The sequence below is a fragment of the Triticum aestivum genome, chromosome 7A, assembly GCF_018294505.1.
Source record: "Triticum aestivum cultivar Chinese Spring chromosome 7A, IWGSC CS RefSeq v2.1, whole genome shotgun sequence".
In the NCBI taxonomy this organism is placed as follows: domain Eukaryota; kingdom Viridiplantae; phylum Streptophyta; class Magnoliopsida; order Poales; family Poaceae; genus Triticum; species Triticum aestivum.
Genome location: NC_057812.1, coordinates 273,137,505 through 273,150,043, shown reverse-complemented (window position 1 = coordinate 273,150,043; position 12,539 = coordinate 273,137,505). Strand labels below are relative to the sequence as shown.

Sequence of the window (12,539 nt, the reverse complement as noted above, 5' to 3'; positions counted from 1 at the left end):
CTACACCAACGGATTTGTATCTGTTGTTGTTGGTGGCGTTGCAAGGGTCTACAACAACACATATACATGTGTTGGTAACTGATGTGTATAAGCGTTGTAAGATAGCAACGTATAAGCTAAAGCCCAACAACACTTCATATGCGTTGGTGGTGACCCCACACAAATGGATTTTGGAATGGAGAAACAAATTTGCAGCTTTTGAAGTACTCCCTCCGTCCCATAATATATGAACGTTAGTCTCAAAAACGTTTGTATATTATGGAACGGAGGGAGTAGTTGCTACATATGTTATGAGGCCAATGTAGGTAGTGTACATGAGATGCAATATATTAAAAAAGATCTCATATATTTAATCAATAATGTTGCTTTTACAAAGAGCACCATCCAAGGAATACATGATATTGTATATAGATATGCTTTGTTCCAAGTATTGCACATCAGAATGGCATTGCTGATCTTCAGCTCGTACACAGGTGTTTAACGAGAACATGTGCTTTGTACATAAAACAGATCAAAGCTTCGTTGCATGAGCATATAGATTGACATGTTCAATCTTCATTAACTCGAACCAAACTGATCGGTATCTCTTGGCATCCATAACTCCATATCCTGAAGATAGTTCCTGCCAGTTGTCGCCATAATAAAGTGCATACTCTTCATCTTCTCCTAGCAATGAAGAAAATACAAATAGTTAAAGTATACTACTTTGAATAATAAACAAGTTCTTGACGAGCATGTTGTAAGAAAATGTTAGAACTCTGAACCTGTGTCTGTTTTGTACCTGAAAACAAGCAAATGAAACTGGAATCTTAATTACTTGATTTAATACTGAGCAGTTTGTGCTCAGAGAAACTATAGCTGCTGGTAGTAAGTGGTTGCTTGATATACATAGACCATTGGAATCTAGTCAAGTGCTTCGACTAATGATTTTCTCAACTGAATGGGTACGAATGTCACACCATCAGGCAAGAAGTGATGTCTTCTCAGGCGATTTTAGAAAGAATAATTCAGATTTAAGAACTTCTACTAACGCTTGCAAATATCAAACAAAAACTTCAAATTCTAAGTTGTGGCACATGATCGCTAATATAAGTTCCTAGCACATTGTTCTTCGCTTATCCCTAGACTTCATTAATCATCTGCGAAGTCTTATTTAACTATATAGATGGTCATGAGAAAAAGGAAGCTAGGTTGTTTATCCAGTGCAATGTCCTAGATGGTAGTGGTACTACAGGAAGAGTAATACTGATAACCTGGATATTCTGAATTTTTGAAGGAATAGTGCATGCACATCTACTGCATTTATTTACTACAAGCTATTATTCTGTACAAAGAAATTATGACTTAGGTTTCAGAATATGAAGATGATATATCACTTTGGTCTGAATGTCTACATATTTTGAATGTGTCTGCATGAGCTTGTATGTCCGGATGAGCTAGCTAATTGTCTACATAAGCGTGTATGATTACAAACTAAAATCTAAATGTGGATAGTGACATCTGAATGTGTATACTGTATAGCAGTAAGTTTGCAAACTGGCGTACTATACTTAGCACTAGACAAAACTCAAAAGTAGCTAAACTGAGATGCGGACCACCACATGTGCCCGCTGGGCGTAGCTGACAATGAAAACCTGTGTATACTGCTAATCCTGCTATTTTGGTAGCGGACGTTGGGGAAGTGCCGTGGAAGCATCCGCCTGCATCCTGAATCTAAATGAGCAATCAACATGGCATATAAATATGAATTCATGTACACACGACGCACGCGCGCGCGCACACACACACACACAAAGAAACAAGGGATTAATGAGCACCACACCTATGTGATGTCATTGAGCTGCTCCCATCATTGCTGGCCGTTTATCTTCCCAGCACTCATGAAATTCGTGTAGCTTTGTATCTCTAGTATTATAGGAAACCTGCGAGACCATAGTTCACTAAGCAACAACTTAAAATTCACATGCTAGTGAGAATAAAAGATGCAGTGTGGCATCCTGCGAAGCGTTTTTGTTGTGATGCATCCTTCTGGTCCAAAAATGATTGCAATTCATCATAGCATGCAAATAAATACAAACATTAAAGTATTGAAAAGTATCTGAAGCTAAAGAAAATAGTTCGTATGAATCAAATTTTTACCTACATAGCTTCGCATGCTGGCAAGTGTGAGATGTCTCTACTATGATTCATATACCTTTGTAGTGCTGTTATGTATTACTCATGCTTAATATTACTGAATAAGGAGAGGTTATGCACTTGTAATATTGATTTCTCCATGAAATCGGAAGCTTTTCTAAGAGTGAATAAATAATGCACAATCACCCCTGTTTCAACCAAAAACTAGATTCTCTCCACATAAGCCACGAAAGATGCAGGCATTGATATCAAAACAAGACTGGTGAATAGTCATCCAAGGTAAAATTATTATTTTTCTGCAGTTTAATGTGGCACTCTAGAGTATGATAGCCATGTAGAGAAATACATATAGATAGTATAGATGCATCACACAATTATTATGGTCTGCACAACTAAAGCAGAGGATCACCAGCAAAAACATGTATAGCAAAATTAGAGGATCAGGTTTCCTCCAACGTAAAAGAGGATCGCTAGCCATAACTTAAATACATTAGTACCAATATATTCATTGACCAATTTAATTGGAAGGGTACAGAGATGTGTTGCAATCTCGTTCTAATTGGTCCATCCATGGCACAAGTGGAAATTTAGAGAAGTTAGGCACCAAATGCCAATGGAATTATAGAAGCCACCATGTTGTTAAATTAGGGGGGATGGATTATTGGGGATAATGGGAAAACCACGTTCTTGAGGGAGATAAATCCAGGTGAGCGGTGGGGTAGGCCGTAGGTGACCATGGCAACCTCCCTAGGAAGAGCAGTCGCGGTTCTTGCTATATCCAGCCGTAATCTACGACGCCAGACGACAAACCTAGGTATGCCACACAGGACAAGAAAGGATAAGAGCAGAGGGGAGGAGTGTCTCACTGAACCGTTGCCGTGGGAGTCGAGGTAGCCGAGGCAGAGCAGCACCGTTGAGCCAGTGGCGGCAGCCACTCGTGCGGAGACGCTGGGGTCAGTGAGCCGAAAAACTGGAGGAGCAGGAGCCGCGCCGGTGACCCATGGTGGCGGGTTGCTGCAGGGGCATGTGCAGGGGCCCGGAGGACCTCGCAGCGATGGAGGATCTGAGGATAGCACTCATGGGGAGTTGGGGCCAGCGAGCAACGACGCAGAAGAGCGCTGGAGGTAGGCTGAACCGGAGGTCACGGCGGCAGCGTCATGGACATGGAGCTCGGGTCAGAGAGGAATCATGGGATGGAGAGATGGGATAGGAAAAAGTTTTTGTTTTAGCAACGGAGGGGTGTAGGGGTGTGTACCAAGTGATTACCATTTCCCCATTTGGATTAGGAATAGGGAGGTTAGTGCTAATCTGGGACATGGGGGTTGAATCAAACAACACTTGGGTTAGTATCATTGGTAGATATCCGTTGTTATATGGGGGTGTTTGTTGTAGTGATTTGAGTTCTTGAAGGGCAGCTTCGAAGGGCTCAAGGGATACGTTGTGGGCCGGATGACCAAGAGTCGTCGCGGAAAGCTCTACATCGACGATGCGGGCTGGGGCCCCGAGGCTGGCTCAATCGAGTACAGGTACCGGGTCCCCTTCGGCGGAATCCATGTCTTCATTAGCCGGATCGGCGAGCCGGGCCCTGAGCCGAACGTCTGCACCTAACTCATTGAAACAGCTCAGCGTGCGAGACCTGCCCGGACTCAGCCGGCCGTAAGGCGTGCCTTCATAGGTTGCATCCATGGAGGGGACCTTTCTGAAGGATCTGTGGATGGCGGCGAGACAGCTGTCCACTCCAACGGTGAGTCGTCCACAGGTGAGACAGATTCGTTGTATCAACTACAGGATGGCGGGCTTGGGGGCTGTTCCGATGGCAGCAGTATTCCGGACCCCTTTGAGCCGCCGAATCAAGTTGGGGTCTACATGGCTGGCACACAACCCGGTCAGAATTCTACGGCCGTGGCGGCGGTAACCATCGGATCAGCAGCTGCTAGGACCAGAGACCCCGTGCGCCCGCTGGCTCAGGTGTTGATGGATCTCATGGATAGGATGACGACCTTGTTGACCGTCGTGGTGTAGCCGGTAGATAAGGCTCAGCATGATGCAGAGGTGGCACGGTTACTTGGGGAGGTAGCACAAGCTAAGGAGAATTTAGCAGCGGAGGATGTAAGGATGGCTGCAGAGCGGGCGGCTCTAGATGCTTGTGCTCAGTAGCTTCAAGCAGAGACTTTCCTGCTCTCGGTGGATCTAAACGCATCAAATGAGGTAATGAGGAGAAGTCGCCAAAAGGCTCAATCACGTCTGCCTCTGACTTATGATCCTAGGAACCTCTTCCACACACCTAGGGCTGGTCCTAGTAACCCGCCGGAGGCAAACCGGATCACAACACCCGGGACTGGGGCGCCGGTTCAATCGCGGGCCATGGAACCCCCCGTGTGAATACTGCTCCACCTCATTACACACCAATACCACCAGGTCACTTTTCTAACCCTTTGGAAAATCTTATCGCTGTGTCGGCTCGTTTGGCGGCTCTCCCGATGGAAAGCGACTCTCCAACAGCGATCGAAACACGAAGGGTCAGAGAACTTCTTCAGATGGCCCTGGCACAACAGGATGCATACTCTTATAGTCGAGACAGAATCCATTCAACCCCTCTCCCAAGCTGGAGCCCGAGCTATAGCAGGCATATGGACTTAGCGGCCATGTCAAGCAACACCCAACGCCGTAACCAACCACGCGGGCATGACCCGGCCCAGGGTGGAGCTATTAACTTGGTGGACCAGGAGAGGATCCGTCAAGAGGCTGAGCGGGCGGTTCAATGGGCTGCTGAGCTGGCGGCTCACCAAGCTTTTCCGGTTTATCCAGCAACCTCTGTTGAAGCAGGTGTGGCCACAAGGACAACAGGTGTCCCTTTTCTAGTGTCAGCTCTATGTAATGAGCGTTTGCCAAAGGACTTTAAGGGGCCTTGTAAGGTACCTAATTACATAGCCGACATGCAGCCAGGATCATGGATTGAAAGTTACGAGATGGCCATGAAGTTATTGGAGGTCAGTGACGCAACAATGGCCAAATACTTCACTACGATGTTGGATGGAACAACTCGCACTTGGTTGAAGGGGTTTCCACCCAACTCCATCGGCTCATGGGCGGAGTTAAAAGCCCGGTTCATTCAGAACTTCAAAGATACTTGTAAGCACGCCATGTCGATCGTGGACTTGGCTAACTGCAAGCAAGAGGAAGGCGAATCCACGACCCATTGGGTGCACTGGGTCAAGGAAATAATACATTCATCTGATAAGATGGATGCCGGCTCCGCGGTCTTAATTTTGGAGAAAAATTGCCGTTTGAACCTCTGAAACAGAAGCTGGGGTGGCTCAAGAGTGATTGTAATGACATGGGCCAGCTGATGGCGGCTCTGGTCAAGTACGCCGATTCTGACAGTACCAAGGACCCCGTGTCTGATGAAGAGAAGACAAGGAAGGTAAAGAAGAACGACAACGGCAAAGGTTACCAGCACAACACGGCGAATCAAGGAGGTAATAAATGTAAGGCCGACGGTAGTCTAGAGTTTGTGGCTAACACCAATGCACAGGGCAACAATCAACGGCGCAAGGGGAGGCCACCTCCTCGGTCTGGCGGGTCAGGTCCCACCCTTAAGCAGCTGCTAAATGAACCTTGTCCAAGACACGACACCCGGGAGAAGCCAACTACCCATCTGTGGAAAGACTTTACGATCATGAAGGCTTTTAAGAATTCCAACATGTTTGATTGTAACCACGGACCTAGCGGCAGCTCAGGCGGTGGCGGCTTTCATGGCCCGGGCGCCGGCTCAGGCGGTGGCAGTTTTCACGGCCAGGGCCCTCAAGGCAGTCAGAGCGACTATAATCAGCAATCCGGCCAAGGTAATCAGCAACAACAACAGTCCGGGTATAAGAGTAACCCAAAGCAGTTGAACAGTGGGCAGTATCATGTATTCACCACCAGTTTGTGCAAAAGGGACCAAAAATTTCATAAGAGGGTTGTAAATGTTGTTGAACCGACAGTTCCACGTTATTTAAGATGGTCTGAGCAGCCTATCGTATGGAGTAGGAAAGACCACCCTCCCCGGGTTGATAATCCGGGTCATCTGGATTTGGTGGAGGCACCTTAGGTTGGCGGATACAAATTCACTAAAGTGCTCATGGACGGAGGCAGTAGCATCAACATCCTTTATTATGGGACGTTCCATCGCATGGGGTTGACTGAAAAAAGTCTTAAAACGTCCAATACTGTTTTTCATGGAGTTGCGCCTGGTAAGTCGGCATACCCAGTTGGTAGGATTGAGCTGGAAGTAGCCTTTGGGGATGAGTATGATTCTAGGGCTGAGAAGTTAACTTTTGAAGTGGTTAAAATCAAAATCCCATATCACGCTCTGTTTGGACGGCCGGCTTATGCTAAATTCATGGCACAGCCATGTTATGTTTATCTGCAACTCAAAATGCCGGGTTATAAGGGCACCATCACAGTGCATGGAAGCCGGAAGATAGCCGTGGAATGTGAAGAAGGCGATGCGGCTTACGCCGAGTCTGTTTGTGCAACAAAGGAATTGAAGTTTTATAAGGATAATGTTGACCCGGGAGACATGATGTCTTTGAACAAGCCAACTACGGAGCATGAGCCGGCGCTGAAATTTAAGTCAGCTGATGATACCAAGATGATTGATTTTGAGCCTGGCGACTCATCCAAACAGTTCATTATTAGTGCTAACTTGGATCCAAAATAGGAAGGCGCGCTCATCGAGTTCATCCGTGAGAACCGGGACATCTTTGCATGGAAGCCTTCTGACATGCCGGGTGTACCGAGAGAACTCGCTGAGCACACTCTTAATATTGATCCAAAGTTTAAGCAGGTCTGGCAGTTTCTTCGGCGGTTTAATGAGGAAAGGCGCAAGGCTATTGGAGAAGAGGTGGCCTGGCTTTTGGCAGCTGGGTTTATTGTTGAAGTTTTTCACCCAGAGTGGTTGGCTAACCCGGTGCTCGTGCTCAAAAAGAACGGCACTTGGCGTATGTGTGTGGATTACACGGATTTAAACAAAGCTTGCCCGGTTGATCCTTTTGTTCTCCCTCGTATTGAGCAAATCATTGATGCTACAGCGGGTTGTGAGCGTCTGAGCTTTTTGGATGCTTATTCTGGTTATCATCAGATCAAAATGGCAGTTAAGGACCAGGAGAAGACGACTTTCATTACTCCGTTTGGAGCCTTCTGCTATGTGTCTATGCCTTTTGGGCTTAAGAGTGCCCAGGCGACTTATCAGTGGTGTGTACAGAATTGCCTTCATAATCAGATTGGGCGTGATGTTCATGCTTACGTGGATGATATAGTGGTGAAATCCAGAGAGAAGGAAACCTTGGTAGCTGATCTGAAGGAAACCTTTGATAACCGCCGGGTCTACAAGATGATGCTTAACCTGGCCAAGTGCGTTTTTGGAGTCCCAGCTGGCAAGCTTTTGGGCTTTTTGGTGTCTAACAGAGGCATTGAGGCTAACCCGGAAAAACTAAGGCGATTACATCTTTGGCTAAAACGGCGTGCATCAATGACGTTCAGCGGCTGGCGGGTCGAGTTGCAGCTTTGAGCTGGTTCATAAGCCGGTTGGGTGAGAAGGCTATGCCGTTGTATCAAATGATGAAAAAGACGGATGACTTTGTCTGGAGTGACGCTGCCAAGTCCTCCTTTGAAGATTTGAAAAGACAGCTTGCTGAGCCACAGTTTCTTGCTGCCCCCGTTGAGAAGGAGCCGCTATTGTTATATGTGGCTGCTAACTCACGGGCCATCAGTGTGGCCATTGTTGTGGAGTGCAAGGAGGCTGGCAAGGAACATCCGGTTCAACGACCGGTTTACTACGTCAATGAGGTGCTCATTGAATCCAAGCAAAGATATCCACATTGGCAGAAGCTTGTTTATGGGGTGTTCATGGCAAGCCGGAAGCTTAAGCATTACTTCCAGGGTCATCCTATCATTGTGGTTAGCTCTGCTCCCTTGGGAGATATTATTCAAAATAGAGAAGCCACAGGACGAGTCGCCAAGTGGGCCATTGAGCTTGGGTCTCATAATTTAAAGTATGTGCCACGTACGACCATTAAGTCTCAAGCACTGGTGGACTTCATTAACGATTGGACGGAGTTGCAGATACCTGAAGAGAAGCCAGACAACACATATTGGATGATTCATTTCGATGGGTCCAGACAGTTGGAAGGCTCGGGGGCTGGAGTTGTTTTAACTTCTCCTCGAGGTGACAAGTTTTGCTATGTGTTGCGATTGATGTTTCCTTGTACTAACAACGCAGCAGAATATGAGGCCTTACTCCATGGTCTTTGAATGTCTAAAGGGATGAGTTTAAGCAGGGTACGGTGCCTTGGCGACTCAGATTTGGTGGCTCAGCAGGTATCAGGCAAGTGGGACTCCAAGGACCCTCTCATGGCGGCTTATCGCCGTGAGGTTGACGCTGTTGCTGGACACTTCAAGGGTTATCAAGTGGAGCACATTGACTGCAGAAAAAACAAAGCGGCTGATGCTTTAAGCCGGTTGGGATCTCAGAGTAAGCCGGTGCCACCTAACACTTATCTAGATTTTTTGCATGACCCTTCTGTCAAATTTCCTACACGGGAAGATTTGGCCGTTCCAGACCCAGAGGCACAGTTGGTGGTGGCTCTTCATGTCATTCCAGATTGGATAGTACCGTATTTGGCTTATATGACCCGGGGTGAGTTGCCGGAGGATGAGACCTTGGCTCGACAGATTACCCGGCGGTCTAAGTCAATGACAATTTCCAATGGTGAGTTGTATCATCGCAGCGTCACTGGAGCGTTTCAACGTTGTGTCTCTCCTGAAGAAGGTCAAGAAATTCTTCGTGAGATCAATGAAGGGGATTGTGGCCATCACGCCGGTTCAAAGTCTCTTGTGGCCAAAGCTTTTTGTCATGGTTTTTACTGGCTAACGGCTCACGCTGATGCAGAGGATCTGGTCAGTAGGTGTGATGGGTGTCAAAAAATTGCACGATGAGCGCACGTGCCGGCTCAAGAATTGCGGATGATTCCAATCACTTGGCCATTTGCAGTCTGGGGGCTTGACATGGTTGGACCTTTCAAAAGATCCAAGGATAAAAAGACACATCTTTTGGGGGCAGTTGACAAATTCACAAAATGGGTTGAGGCAGAGCCAGTTAGTAAGTGTGATGCAGCCACGAAGGTTCAATTCATGAAAAAGGTGATCTTTCGTTTTGGCTTTCCACACAGCATTATAACTGACAATGGTACTAATCTGTCCAAAGGCGCTATGGAGGAGTTTTGTCAACATGAGCATATCCGGCTTGATGTTTTGTCAGTAGCTCACTCCCAATCCAATGCTCAAGCTGAGAGAGCAATTCAGGAAATCTTAAAAGGTCTCAAGCCCCAGCTTATGGTTCCTTTACAACGGACGCCAAGTTGTTGGGTAGAGGAGTTAACCTCAGTGCTATGGAGCATCAATACCACTCCTAACAGGTCCACGGGTTATACGCCTTTCTTCATGGTTTATGGAGTAGAAGCAATCCTGCCTAGTGATATTCGTCATGACTCGCCCCGCGTGGCGGGTTACGTTGAAGCTAATAATGAACAAGCCCGACAAGATGCACTTGACTTGTTAGAAGAGGAGCGAGATTTGGCAGCAGCCCGATCAACAATTTACCAACAGGACCTGCGCCATTATCACAGCCGCCGGGTTAGGTCCAGAACCTTTCAAGAAGGTGACCTGGTGCTCCGGCTCATCCAGGATCAGTCTGATGCACACAAGCTATCCCCACCTTGGGAAGGACCCTTTGTGGTCAGCAAGAACTTGAACAATGGGTCATATTACCTTATCGACGCTTGAGAGCACAAAGACTCACGTAAGTCGGAGGAGGAGACCCACCGACCGTGGAATATTGCTCATCTTCGGCCGTACTATACTTGAGCCACCGGCTCTCATAATTTACATACTGTGACATTGTATATATTATGATAAGTAATAAAGTAGGACCTCTGTCCTTTTCATTTTCAATGATCATATATCTTTATTATTCTAATTATTCAAACGACCATTAGGGGGCTGATCGTATTCGATAGCTAACCTTTGGTCTAGCCATGATTAATAGTAACCTCATGGTCACTAGGGGGCTTCCTGTTCAAACATAGGTCATATTCGAACCAAAGAGAACATAGCTGTCGTAACCCTCTTGATCGGCGCAAAGCCAAACTCACTAGGGGGCTTCTTGATCGTATCCGAATCATAGCTTAACCCATTTTGGCTCCGACTTGGATTGTATTCGAATCAGGGTCGTTAAAAACCTCTCAAGGTCATTTGGGGGCTTCCTGTTCAAACATAGGTCGTATTCGAACCAAAGAGAACATAGCTATCGGTACCCTCTTGATGGGCGCAACGCCAAAGCCACGGGGGGCTACATGATCGTATTCAAATCCTAGCTTAACCCCTTTGGTCCGGTTTACTGATCGTATTCAACCCAGAAGCCTCCAAATTACTCTTAATGCTTGATTTACATCGTTTGAAACATACTATTTTGTTTTACTGGTTTTTTGTTGTCTCAAATCTAATTGCATGAATGGTTTCAATTTAAACCGGCTCGGTTATTTGACAATGAGTTGCCAAGGGATAACAATCATCATGCATATCAAGGTATTGACTTCTACAAAGATTAGGGTTGTCAACCTTATTGTCTGGGTCACATAAGCCGACAGTTCAGAATTAAAGAACATAGGTATGACATTGTCGTTCATAAACAGACTTATGTGTGTCTTTTTGTTAATCAAAGGTATTTTCAGCCTTGTTTATCTTACATCTAGTCCTATTTTTTCCACTATGATGATTTCATAGTTATGTATCGGGTGTTTTGTCCCGTCCAGCGATAAACCGACAAGACAATTTTTTTGTCTTTTGCATACATGAACAGATTTAAACACTTCAGATGTGATCACAGATATAATGCATATATTGAAATCACGGGTAAAAAGTCATATGCAACATCCTATGCACGACGGCATAGGCAAAACATGCAGTTTTCAAAATAACCTATTACAAGGCATTGAGAGCCCAAAAGGTTAGACTGTTTTCTCTCTTAAGCAGATCTTAAGCTAAAGGCTGGATTATTCAGACGGTTATGACTCCTCCCTCGCCGGTTCACCTCCCTCCATTGGTTGGAAGCTGGGATTGGACCAATCAAAGCCGTTTAGAGCAATGAACTCAGCTTCATCGTCAATTAGGCCGGCCGGGTCAATTTCCGGGGCAAAAGTGTGTTGGTGAACCGGAGGGATAAGATCTGTCACTTTATTAGAGGGAGTCGCCATCTTCTTATTTTCAACATCAAAACCTGGCTGATATTTATCAATGTTGGTTTCCTCGCCAAGGATGGTAGCATGAGGACAAACTTCCCTCACACAAGCAACGAAATCGTCTTGATCAAACGGAGTCCCATCTTCTTTCAAAGGGCGATACCCCTTGGCTACATCCGCCGGGTCAAGTTCCGGCACCCAGGCTTTGGAACGGCTCAGTGCGGTTAGGGCTCCGGCTCTTGCGCAAGACCGCTTTACCTCTTGGAATCTGGCAAGTAAAATTGACAATTTCTTCAAGACGTCACTTAAGAGATTTGGTCCTTGGTTGACTGGGGATATAATGGCAAGCACCCGTTGAGCTCAAGTGTACAGCTGCTCCACCATGGTGTAAACCGCCTTAATTTTTATTAAACTATTTTGGCTCAGATTGTTGCTCCGGGGGCCTGCTGGTGTTTTAAAAGGTTAAGAAGGCGGCTTATACTTCTGGCAAAAATAGAGTGTAAGTAACTAAAGGCAAATAACTCACCAAAGATTGCGGAGGCCATCTGGGACACATGGTTTTTTAAGCTGGTGAGCTCCGTGGTAACCTCCTTGAGAGCTGCCTCCGCTGTCTCTGCACGCTGTGTTAGCAAGGTTTTCTCGTCGGCCCAGGATTTCTTCTCCGCATCAAAATTGGTCTTCAGTTTTTCAGCTTCAGAAAGGCTCAACTGGAGTTTGGAGTCAGTGTTCTTTATCTCCACCTCTTGATCCGCCAGCCGGGTCTTTGCATCAGTCAATTGAGACCCCAATTCAGTCAAGGCGGTCTGCAAACATGCACAGGTATGTTAAAATGTATTTCAATAAAGGTTATCATGATTAAAGTCCCAAGTGCTTTGCAACACAACACCACTCGACACTTGGGGGCTAATGTCTACCAAAGCAAATTTTTAATGTGAAACGGCTCTTCTATGATTAAAGTCCCAAGTGTTTTACAAGTAACAACGCTTGGCACTTGGGGGCTAATGCATGATATTAAGAAAGTGTTTTCATGTTGAGCCGGATCACGCTATTTGTTTCGACTGATTCAAGATAGTTATGAAGTTAAGTACCAGCTTATTTGTGATAAATTGAGCCGGCCCTTGG

At 46.1% G+C, this 12,539-nt stretch overlaps 1 long non-coding RNA gene across 1 annotated transcript; it reads right to left on the bottom strand.

Moving 5' to 3' along the window:
• Window positions 1-366: 366 nt before the first annotated feature.
• On the bottom strand, window positions 367-3,352 carry LOC123151722 (uncharacterized). The gene is made up of 3 exons (XR_006475785.1): window positions 3,003-3,352; window positions 1,823-1,922; window positions 367-666 (listed from the first exon to the last, which is right to left on the bottom strand). It is a non-coding gene; the product is annotated as an uncharacterized lncRNA (long non-coding RNA).
• Window positions 3,353-12,539: the final 9,187 nt, after the last annotated feature.